Source organism: Streptopelia decaocto, assembly GCF_964273445.1.
Source record: "Streptopelia decaocto genome assembly, chromosome: 3".
NCBI lineage: Eukaryota > Metazoa > Chordata > Aves > Columbiformes > Columbidae > Streptopelia > Streptopelia decaocto.
Genome location: NC_138656.1, coordinates 36,972,242 through 36,984,474, shown reverse-complemented (window position 1 = coordinate 36,984,474; position 12,233 = coordinate 36,972,242).

The window sequence follows — 12,233 nt, the reverse complement described above, 5'->3', positions numbered from 1 at the left end:
ACATGTGACATAGACACCTGGTAGAACCTCACAGTCAAACCTCTTTGTGCTTTGGGTATCCTTTTTGGTATACTCTTGTCACATGTTTTCCCTGCTGCAGCTGGCTGCACTGCAGTATAGGATCTAGAGCAATCCTTTCTGAGCTGTCAGAGGCCCTTCAGAGGGTTGGAAGTGTTCTCTTGTGTGACTGATTCTTGCTCCAGATATCTCAGATAACTCCGTCACATAACTTCACTAATAAGCCATTGCGCTCCATGTTAGAAACAGGGTGTTTTTTTGCCTCTGATGCTCCTGTTTGCAGAAAGTAACTCTCATGGGTAGAAATCTTTTGTTATACCTGAAATATATGAGTGTAAATCTGTCATTTCCCACTCTCCATGTTCTTTTTAAGATCAAACCAAAACAAACTATCAAGAAACTCATCTATATTAAAAAAATATCTATACTGTGAACATAGATTGTTATTTCTTCTTTTTGCATGTTCCTTCTCAACATTACAGTTCTTATAGTAAACTACATTTTCTCCTGGTTAACGGATCTATTCCCATGTGATGCTGTAGATGCAATCTGAGCAGACTTGATAAGCTTCCTTTCCGTCATCTAGAAAAGCAGTTATTTTATCAAGAGAAAGTGTCAGGTTAGACTTACCTGATCTTTTTGGTAAATCTACAGAAAATTTAACCTCATTTTGTTTTTCTGGCATTTTGGAGTTACTCTTTTCTCAAAATCTGTATACAGCCTTTCTGCACCACTGAGGTAAGCAGAGCAAGCCTCTAATTTTGTATCATTTAACTTTTCCCTACTCAAATGTAGATTTTTTTTAATGTGGCAGCTCTCCACTACTGATGCCAGGTTTTTGAGTATACAAATCCAAACTAGGTGTGCTATGATTTCATTTGTCAGCCTTTTCAGAACTCTGTTAAGGATGAACTGCCTCCATTTGAGTGCCTTAACCTCTGAGTTTTCCTTCCATCATAGATGCAGAAATCTCTGGTTTTATTTTGTCATTCCTGTTAGGCAGTCTTTTTCTGTTATATTGATTTTGATTCCTCCACAGCTTTTCTCCATAGCTGCCAAGATTTTTGCTTCCTCTTCCCCTCTCTCCTTTACTCTGTATGGCTAAGAAGTCTTTTTAAATTATTATTATTATTTTTTTAATTTCTTAATCTAGTTTGTAATGTGTATGTCAGTCTAAATTTTGCTTATTCTTTTATATATCCTCCTATCTAGAACAGTGCTGTCTTTGCTGATCAGTGTTTTTTGCTTCATTCATTTTCAGCCTCCTATTTACACTTAGTATCTGTTTTGCTCATCTGTTATTATCTTTTTATAATGTTCTCATTAATTACTGAAATGAAATCTGAAAATAATAGCACTGTGTGATGATGGGGTATTTGCAATAAAAGATTCTGCACTGTGTACAATAGATCTCCCAAACTGTCTCCAAAAGTTGCATTAACAAAGCTGAAGCACTGCATTTCTTCATCATTGCAAAAGAGAAAAATATTTTATGGTTTCCCACCTTCTGCAGTTAATTAGAAAGTGAGTATTTTATTTTTCAAAACAGTCTAAAAGGGCATCAAATCTGTTCAAAGGAAAGAGGAAAGAAATAGAAAGATTCTTATTTAATTTTTCATCTTCCCCTCTGCAGTCAGAAAATCTCACTTAAAATCCACCTTATTTTCCTTTCCCTCTGCAGCCGAGCACTGTGGCTGTAAGTGGACACATGACTCTTAAATGCTTATTGTGCACAGGTGGCAACCGGCAAGGCTCAAAATATTTGTCAGTATTTTAAGGTTTATGCTGCTTTATCAAAAATGCTCTGTATCATAATATCGCTGTGGTTTCTGACCTGACTGGTGAGCCAGAAAATTGAATAGCTGCTTCAGAAAGTCAGTACAGGAGTGGACAGGCCAATACTAAATACTTAGTTGAAAATGTTAATGGAAATGTGCTTGTAAGAATGGAATCTGTGGGTTGTAGGGATGAAGCATTAAGGCACAAAATGCTTTGAAAATGTGGAATGCCATAAGGCTGTTAGAAATAATAGCTGAAAACAAGAGTATTTCCCAGGCAGGGGAACTGTATTAGCTGTATTAGCTTCTCAAACCAAATGAAAGAGTCTCTGAAAAGGGTTTAAAACAGCATTATTTCAAAGTGATATTTTTCAAAGAATAGCAACTCATAAATAAAATCAAATTACCATTGCACATTAAACTGAGATCATGTTTGTATTAATAGACAGTAACACTATGTCAGTAGTTTTGCCAACACTTTTATTCTGTTCTCAGTGTGCTGCTTAATTGCTATATAATTTAGTTCCTTAAAAATGTTTTAGAAAGACAGAGAAATTCACTAAATACTTTGAGAATTGGGTCTAAAATTTATAATTTAAATTTAAAATGTTTGTCCTTTATTGTTTGAAAAATACAGCAACACTGTGACCTCAATTCAGGGAAGGATTTCACATACATCTTCAGCTTGACTTTATTGTGTTGTAAATATGTACTAGAAGGTCAGTTCATGCGAAATACTTTGCTGATAGATGGCTGATAGAAGGTTGATACAATGAATTAATTGCCAAAGGGAAGGTCTTATAATTTTGTGTCAGTGTTCACCATTACAATACCTGCTCACCTTCTATCTCCATCTGATGGCAGGCCTGAGGGGTCAGAGTCATGTTTACCTTTATCCTTTCTGGAGTAAAGCTCTTCTCATTACAGACATTAGAGTTTTATTCTAAAAATGTTAGTCCCTTGGTTCTGTTGTTGTTGATGTTGATTTATCTCAATTGGATGGATGGTTAGAATTTTTCTGTAGGAAGAGTGTTGTTGCTATAAGTATTATTGTTTTGAGGGGAGGATGTAAAATGTGCATCCTCACTGCCTCATTGTGCAACTTTCCAAATCACTGGCTCTTTCTTACATCTCAGCCAGTTCAGGCGCAAAAGTGAATCCAATCAAATTCCATTAAAATCAGTGAGTATATTAAAGTTAAGCCTTCATGGATAAACTGATAAAATAAAAAGGAGTATGTGACCATTGCATTATTTAATGTGGATTCATTTCTGGGGCATGACTTGCAGACGAGTCTTGAGGCTTCAGTGCTCCTGGGATAGATTTCACATACTGTGAAAAACCATATGTTTCCTCTTCTCATTCCTCAGGAAACCATAGGTTGAACAGTCATAATGGAATGTCACAACAACCAGTCATTTCTTATTTATCAGTGCATATGTTCTAGTATTGAATTACATGTACTTGTTTTCCATTTCTGAGCTTCATTTCTGAGATTCAAACTGATCATGATGGGTCTCTGTGACTGTTGATTCTTGCAAAATACTTTGAGCTTTCCTGTCTTAGGAGGCTAACAGAAGTGACATTAATTTGCATTCAGGAATAATATTACCTGTAATTTTCTAAAATCCTTCTTTTAACATGACCAAGTTTCTGGGTGGCTAACTAGGAAATCACTGCTTCTTTATAACTGCTTAATTTCAGTCCATAATGAAAAACCATTACACAGTACTCACAGGCTGATATGGTAAGTGGCTTTCAGAGCTTTTAATATCGGAAGTATTTTTGTTGAATTAGTTATAGAATATATAAAGAATCATAAAAAGTTTTGCTGTAGTCTGCCAGAAGCCATACCTCTGTGTCAGACAAACCTGAAAGTTGTGCGTTCATACTGACTGGCACAGGATAAGTCTTTAACAGGCCCAAACTGTCAACTGAATATAGAAATTTTTCCAGCAAATTAAATTGTTGATAGCTTATCTGAAGGATTATTTGGTCTTTGTCTCTTACTACTTGTAAACTGAAATGGAAACATGTATCAGTGAGGGAAATACTCTTATTTTAAAACACAAAATATTTTAGGCCAGTGATCATGCATGGTAATGAAATGTACCTCAGGGTAGCAGAGAGACAGGCATTTTGAGCACTTAAGGGACAATGGTTTCAATTTTTTTTTCTTCTCTTTTATGTAGTTGTCTGGTTTTATGCCTATGAAAATCCTGAGCACCCTAGAACTAGAGCTCCCACTTCTTCAGATGTTCTGTATGCCTTTATATTGAAGCCTGGGAGAAGACTATATCCTCGCTTTACTCAAAGCTAAGCTGTATTTCCATTCCCAAAGCATCCTTTCAAGATGTCAGTGACTTGCAGGATTGAGCTGACTCTAAAAACAGTGACAGACTGAATTCAAAATTAGGAACACAAAGGTAACAAACTGTTCATAAAAATCACATTCCTATAAGAAGGGTATTCCCTGTCTGACTTATCCTTACCTTTGCGTACATATCTGAATTGAGTCAGAAAAGGATGGAATTTTCTTGTGAGATGATCTGGCTCTGTTAAAATATCAGTTGCAAAACACTGATGACAGTATGTGCTGTCAGTACATACTAATCTTTGGGAACACTTAGATCCATGTTATTCTAAAATCTGTTTCGGTACATTAGGCTGAACAGTGTTGGCAGAAATAAGTGGGTATTACATTTCTAAAAGTTATGTTAATACAAAATGATTAAACTAATTACCATGTGATGAGCCAAATCTTAGTTCCTCCAAAGTCAATAGGTAATTCTTATCTGTTGCTTGGAGGAATTCACCAGATAACCTCATTAATGTCTGTTAGTGTCACACTAGTTTTGAACAAGGCTCTTCTGTAACTAGAAAATCAGTGCTTTAAATCCTTCTACCATTTTTTCACATTAACTTACCAAAAAACATCAGTCAAAATGAAGAAATAGAAGCCAGTTTTGTAGGTCCATTAATAGTAGTTTCTTAAGTGTCTCAACATTGATTTATTAATATTGCTAATTTTCCCTTACAAAGGACTGTTTCCATAGTCTCAGTAGATCCGAAGAGCACCTATGTTCTGCCTCCTGATAACATGCCTCAGAGATCAAACTCACTTCATACCCAAACTGTTTGAATCTAAGCCACCTACGAAAGAGTATTTGGTGAGTAATGGTATAAGAGAGGTGACAAACCTTTGACCCCATCCTCCCACTAACAAGACTTGAATCATACTTCAGCCTGCAAAAATCCAGTCTCTGACCTACCTCCAGTGCTGCTTAGATGTGATATGAAACACCATCAGGCAGACAAGGCTCTTCTTGTACCAATGTGGGACCTGTAGGTTGAAAACATCAGCTATGGACATTTTCTAGATGGAAGCACGGTCATATGGCATGCAGATTAAATCACCTGTCACATTTTAGTCCTCTCATAACACTAAGTGCATTTAAATATAGGAAATTTTTCCCACATTAGTCTAAAATTTTCCATACTACAGCTACGTAGCAGTCAGCTGAGAGCGGAAGTTCTTCAGACCTTCAGGAACTGCCAAAGACACTCATAATCACAGAAGAATACAATTTTTAAAGGAAATAATTGTTTTGTCACGGAATTCTGGCTCTGAATTGCAGGAATATTGTGTTACAGGCCATTAAAAAAATGAACAATATCTGTGTTTCTAAAATTAAACTGAAACTCTGTTGTAGTAATTATAAGCTTAATAGGGCTTTTTTAACTTGCTCCCTGGACTTATCCAGGTTAAAACTGGCAGGTTTACCAGAAGTGTTTGAACATAGATTCTATATTTTTCTATATGATGTGTTCTGCTTCAAAGAGGAATTAATTCATAAAGTTCCTACTTTATAGGAGCCAGACCTCAAAATTGCTGGGTTCTCTTCTGGTCTTGTAATAAATGAATGTATGACTTTATGCCAGGAATAAGCTATTAATTGAGACTCCCTCTATGAATGTCCTTTTTTTCTGTACCTGATTAAAGCAGTGGCAAATGCTTTTTTCTCTGAAGACCATGAAAAAGCAATCAGAACAGTAGAGTACTAAGCAATATGGATGTGTACTGTTGCACTTCCCTCTTGGCAGGCTTTATCAAATTAATTGAGGGTATGGAAATGTATTCCCAAATGTTCTTCCTAATAAATTATGAAAATTCTTTCATTGGAAAGTGCTGCTTTAAGCAGGAAAACAAAACAAAACAAAACAAAACAACCTCATTGTAAGGTCAATGCCAGGAAACCAACCTCATTTTTTTTTTTATTAACTGGTAGTTCAGAAGTAATATGGTGTGAGTCTTCAGTTCTGACAATACATGTGACTTTGGCTAGATGCCTGGATATCTATGTGAGTAAACACAAAGTAGTACAGATCATATTCGGTGTTCTAGTACAAATAATATTGGCACTTAAATATGGCTGTAAAAGCTGTCTGTAATAAAAGATGAAAGAAATAATAACAAGAGTCTCTACACTGAAGAATCATGGATCATTGTGAGCTGCAGTAGATCTACTGGTATTCAAATTTCTTGGAATGGGATACCAAAGATGATAAAATTAAATACAGTTTGTTAGTCCTTCTTTCTTTGAAGGTCTTGCCATCCATATAGAAGGATTAGATAAGGTTTTAGGATACACACAGAATTTGTACTTGCCTCAATATCAAATGAACATGAAAAGGCATCGGACATATATAGAGATGGGAGATCAAGTGTGAAGTCAGTTCTTTGTAACCATTCTTTATTCACCTTGTTATCTAAGTAGTCTCGAGGTGGCTGTCCGTTAAAAAACCTGCTAAAAATAATGAAGATACACAGTAGAGACTGCACAGGGAGACATGAAAACAAATATTAGGAAGTGTGTAAAGAGCTTCCTTTAAAAGCTTTTCAATCTCCCGAGGTTTTAAAAAGAGAAGCAACTCAAATGCCTTCTCACTCTAGTGTAAACATAGCAGAAAACAGTGGCAAATAGTTAAACCTAATGCATTTTTGTGTTGTACATCACATTAGTGTCTTTTAAAAGGCTGAAGGTAAGTTTCAGACACTTTTGGAGCAGGGCCTGTGGTTTTCTGTGTGACTGAATTTAGTATTTTTTTTGTTATTTTACCAGTTTGGTGGGGTTTTGCTTGTTTGTTATTTGTTTGGTTTTAAAGAAAAGAAAGGACAAGACCTGTTGTCACTTTCGTTCTACATTTTCTCCTTAAATGCTGCACAAAACATTGTAAGTTCTATTTCTGGTCTCATCAGGGCAATGCAATTCTTGCTAAACATAGACTCTTGTTTTTTCACCCTAGTGGAGCTGACACTTTTTTGGAATAACAGCAGTTTTATATTAGCATAATTATCTAGCTTTGAAGGAAATCATTACTTCCTTGCTCTGGACAGGCTGTCAGTCTCTATTTCATAGTCCACAATATCTCTTTACCCTATGTGACTTCAGTGACTTCCCCCTCATATAACAGTATATATACCTCTATGGCTTTTGATATGCATTTGAAATTAAGTAAGACCCCATGGAAATCAGACAGGTTGTACCGGGAGAAAGTGGATATAATGCATTACAGAGTTCAACACTGCCACTTACAGTGGAAATGCAGCTGAAGGAAATAGTTTCACACATTTGTTTAACAAGGGAAATCTGCTGTAGGAGTGTTTGACCAAAATATGCATGATAGAATCATAGAATGTCCTGAGTTGGTAGGATCTCACAAGGATCATCGAGTTCAACTCCTGTCCATGTGTGGGACAACCACACAGTTTGCACCATGTGTCTGAGGGCATTGTCCAGTCTCTTCTTGAACACTGCCAGGCTTGGGGCTGTGACACCTCCCTAGAGAGCCTGTTCCAGTGCTCCAGCACCCTCTGGGTGAAGAACCTTTTCCTAATGCCTAAACCTGCCCTGGCACATCTTTCTGCCATTCCCTTGAGTTCTGTAATTGGTCACCAGAGAGAAGAGATCAACGCCTGCCCTTCCTTCTCCCCTTGTGAGGAAGCTGTAGACCATGATGAGGTCTCCCCTCAGTCTCCTCCAGGCTAAACAAACCAAGTGACTTTAGCCTCTCCTCATACAGCTTCCTCTACAAACCCTTCACCAACTTTGTAGCCCTCTTCTGGTCAGTCTCCAGTAGCTTAAAATCCTTTTTATAATGTGGTGCCCAGAACTGCACTCAGTGCTCCAGGTGAGGCCGCACCAGTGCAGAGCAGAGCGGGACAATCACCTCTCTCGCCCGGCTGGCAATGCTGTGATTGATGCACCCCAGGACACAGCTGGCCCTCTTGGCTGCCATGGCACACTGTTGGCTCATGTCACCTTGTTGTCAACCAGAACACCCATCTCTTTGCAGAGATGTGTTCTGTGTTCCTCTCATCCCCCAGTCTACGTACAGCCAGGGTTGCTGTGTCCCAGGTGCAAAATCCGGCACTTGCCCTTGTTGAACTTCATGCAGTTGGTGATTGCCCAGTTCTCCAATCTGTCCACATAAATACTCAAATGACAATTTTGATGTGTCTATTGGGCCAGCACGGGTTGTCCGGGCTACATTAATTTCTGTTTGCATAGTTTATCCTGCAAAGCCTTAAGCTTAACTTTATAAAGTTGAAAATCTTCAAAAAATCCTTGAATAAAGTCCTTGAAAAATATTTATGTCTGAGAGTACTTAATATACAGTTTGCTCTTCCATTACAAAACTTAATGTAAAATACAGTTTCTCAAACTTCTTCCATCAATATTTAATTCCATTGAGATTTCTCAGATTTTCACAGTACGTCTTGGTCTGATGTGAGTGGATGTGGTTTTCCTGTATTCCCTTGCTGGTGAGGGGTGCCTGCTTAAGGAGAAAGACAATGAAAGAGTAACAGAGCTTGCTCCTCTTGTCAGTAGCCAAAGCTTCAGTATGTCATGTATGTACTGATTTGTAGCTTCACTGATGGCCTCAAATAAATGTAAATGGTGAGAAAAAGCACTTTATACTTCCTATTTATGTTCTCATTGTTTAAACTTCATTAACTTTCTTAAGCAATGAAGCTAGCCTGTGTTTCTTACTGTACAGATAATAATGATTGAAAGTGAAAATGGTCATGGGATGCCCTTGTCCCACCTGAAGCCAGTGGCAGAACTTCTGGTTGGGCTCACTAGAGCAGCCGTTTGGTCCAGGGCTGTTTCTTCAGTTTCTCTTCACTGTCAGCTATACCTCTTTCTGAGTGTGAGAAACACCAGTGCTTGTAACCCTCATAATAATTTATCCTTCTTTCCACCTGACTGAATCCATGCAATTTTCTTTAATTCCTAATATAACCTCAATAGCAAACTCATTGATCTTTCCCTCCAAAGGGATCTTACTAGCTTAGAGTTCATAAAATTGATGAGAAACACAGTCTATTTCAAATGATGTCCTTATTGGCATTAACAGTGGTCTTGCAGGGATACAACCCTGTCTCTCAATTTCATTCAATACATCTGGAGTGAATCGTTACCCCGCGTGAGTTTTTATTAACTTTAGTAGTAATATTTTCCTCTCTTATTTCTTTCTAGGTTTTGGATTTCTTGGTGTCTGCTCCTGTCTAGGATTGCTGCTTCCCACACTACAATTCATACATCCCTGAAGACATGCAGCATCCACTTCATTCTGTTCCAAAAGCTGTATGATTACTACATCTCTATTTTCTGTTGATTTATCTACTATTGATATCTGATTGGATCTTTCTCCTTCCATATTTGTTTTTCTTTAAAATGTTTCACAAGGGGCTTTTTCTATACCTTATATTTGAACTTCCAAATATAGCACATTATCTTTACTGACTTACACACAATAGTATTCTTGCTTGCAAAGAAATCTGCTGAGGTGCAATTTACTGTACCTATAAGAAGAATTAGAGGATGCATTGCTTTTCCCTTGGCATCTATTTTTGCATGTGTATATTTGCATCTGCTTTTTTTAAACAAGCGCTTTATTAACCTTCACAAGATAAAAATAAAGAATGGTTGAAAATAAATTAAAGTTGTAACTTATCTCTTCAATGCACTAATTCATTGTTGATCAAATCTTCCTACAGTACTGATAGCAGCTTGTTAATGCTGATCTCATTATAGGTAAGGTTGAAATATTTAATGGCAGGCATAATTTCTTTAAAAAACACTGTACTTAGTAACTAATGTAATTATACCAGGAGGCATAACAGAAGAGATTAGTGCAATAAGTGACCTAGCTTTAATAATGTCATCAAAAATTGTAATTGCAAAATTATCCACTATGTTACAAATGTTCACTAACATAATATTCAAGTCACTCATCATTTGCAGCACTTCGTGAAGGAAGCAATTATTTTTTCCAGTGTACAAATATAAATTCTATTAATTTTAATAATCCCCTCCTCACTGTGTAATCCTGAGATCTGTATGTTTAGACATAGTACAAAATGCCTTCAGCCATCACTGAAAGACATGTATTAATATTAACAGACAGCGTTTGACTGCTAGCTTGCTAAATCTTGGTACTGAGCATACCAAGAAAGATGTAGAGGTCACGTTTGAGATAAGAACTCAGAACTGCATAAAATACCTGCTACCTACTCTAATAAAGATATTGACAATATGTCTTATATTTCTTTATTTCCAGATAGATTGTGTGCCTATATGTTCACCCATCCATCCATCTACATCATAATGTTCAAATATTATACCTTCAAGACTTAGATCAACACAAAAATGCAAAAAAACCTGAATGAATATGGAAAGCTTGAGAAAAATCTATGTGTGTGGTTTGTTGTTGTTGTTGTTGTTGTTGTTGTTTGTTTGTTTGTTTTCAGTTCTGTAAGAACTTGATTATTCAGCAGGATGAGGAATAGATATGGTTCTTTTGTTCCCTGAACTGCATTAAGCTACTGCCATAATGAATAAGAAGTTCACATTTTCCCTGTGAAGATGAATTAATCAATCACTATAGTAGTTTTCCTTTAATTTCCCTCGCATTTCCTGCCATGTAAATGTCTACGTATGGGGGAACTTGTTGGACTGATCCGCAAAACCAATGCACGGTGCTTCTCCAGATCCAGTAATGGCTAAGGTATTTGTTATAATATATATAATTATTTCCCAGGTATCTTGTATTCCTTGCTTTTTTCCTGTTTGGTATTTATGTTCACTTGTTGCTTGTTGCTGTACCTTTTTTTTTTTCGCAAGCTCTTGTCAACAGAGAATTCTTTAACATGTGTGTACTGAGCGTAGTACATTGTGGACCTTTCCTCTAGGTACTCCTGGAGGACAAACAACAGCACCTCTGTTTTTAAATCTCAGATGAAAATAGGCTTAACAAAACACACTAGGTTTGAGAACTAGAGAAGCTTCAAAGCTATATTACCCAAGTAATATCCTAATAAAAACTTCATATGGGGTGATAAGAAAATAGCTATGTGCAAATATCTTCCTTCACTGAAAACCCTCCACCTCTCTTTCTAGATACTTAAGGGTGCAATTCCTCTTGCACCAGTCAGACTGTGTAAAAGGTGTCTAGTCTAAGTCACTTAGACACCCCACAGAGTTGAGAAAGAGAAGAACCGTTAGAGAGTAACTCCTCCTATGTATCCTAGACGTTCAAGGGTGAAATGAATCGCTTTTTAAAATACATCTTTCTTTCCAGTATCTATAATGGAAATGTCAGTTGCTCCTTACTGAGTCTATATGCTCATTGTACTGCTGCTGGTCTTAGACTAGATGTCTAGCTTTCAGGCATGTCTGCCTGAATACTATCGCCAGGCATGTCTGGCGAATACTATCTCTATTATGTTTAGTACAGAAATGCAGTATCCCATCAAGTATAATCATGGTTTTAGAGGTAGAATCTGTCATGAAGCAGACTAGACATTCTGAATTTCACAAGGAAAGTTTCTCTCCCCCTTCTTACATAGCTCTTCACACAAATTCCAGCCATGAGTTTTAAAAGTTTTCGACAATGGTATGAAATTCACAACAATTTATGTGAAAGCAGGGTTAGATCACCACTGAACTTTGCAGAAAACGTTGTTCATGATGATCATATTGCACATCCACTAGCTGTTCTCTAGACTGTGCAAAGATGGTATTTCAGCCACACCTGCCTACTTGTGGCTCCCAGAATTGCCTGTAAACTCTGCACAACTGGATTTTTTAGGAATGGGGAAATAAAATACGTTTTATATCAAACATAAACTTCTTAGGCTTTCTCTAGTAATATTACCTGCTGGGAGAAAAAAAAGAAAAATAGCCTGCACTAAATTGCTAGGGAAAACAGTCTTGGAAGCATTACCAATAACAGTGACCTTTCCTCCGTCAACTGCTGTTGCCAAAGGTATTATATTTGCTAATATTTCTAGGGTGTAATTACCATGTTGCTGCTGCTTTTTCTTGTAACCTGGGCCTGTTTTCATTGTTCCGTAGTCATCGCTTCCTG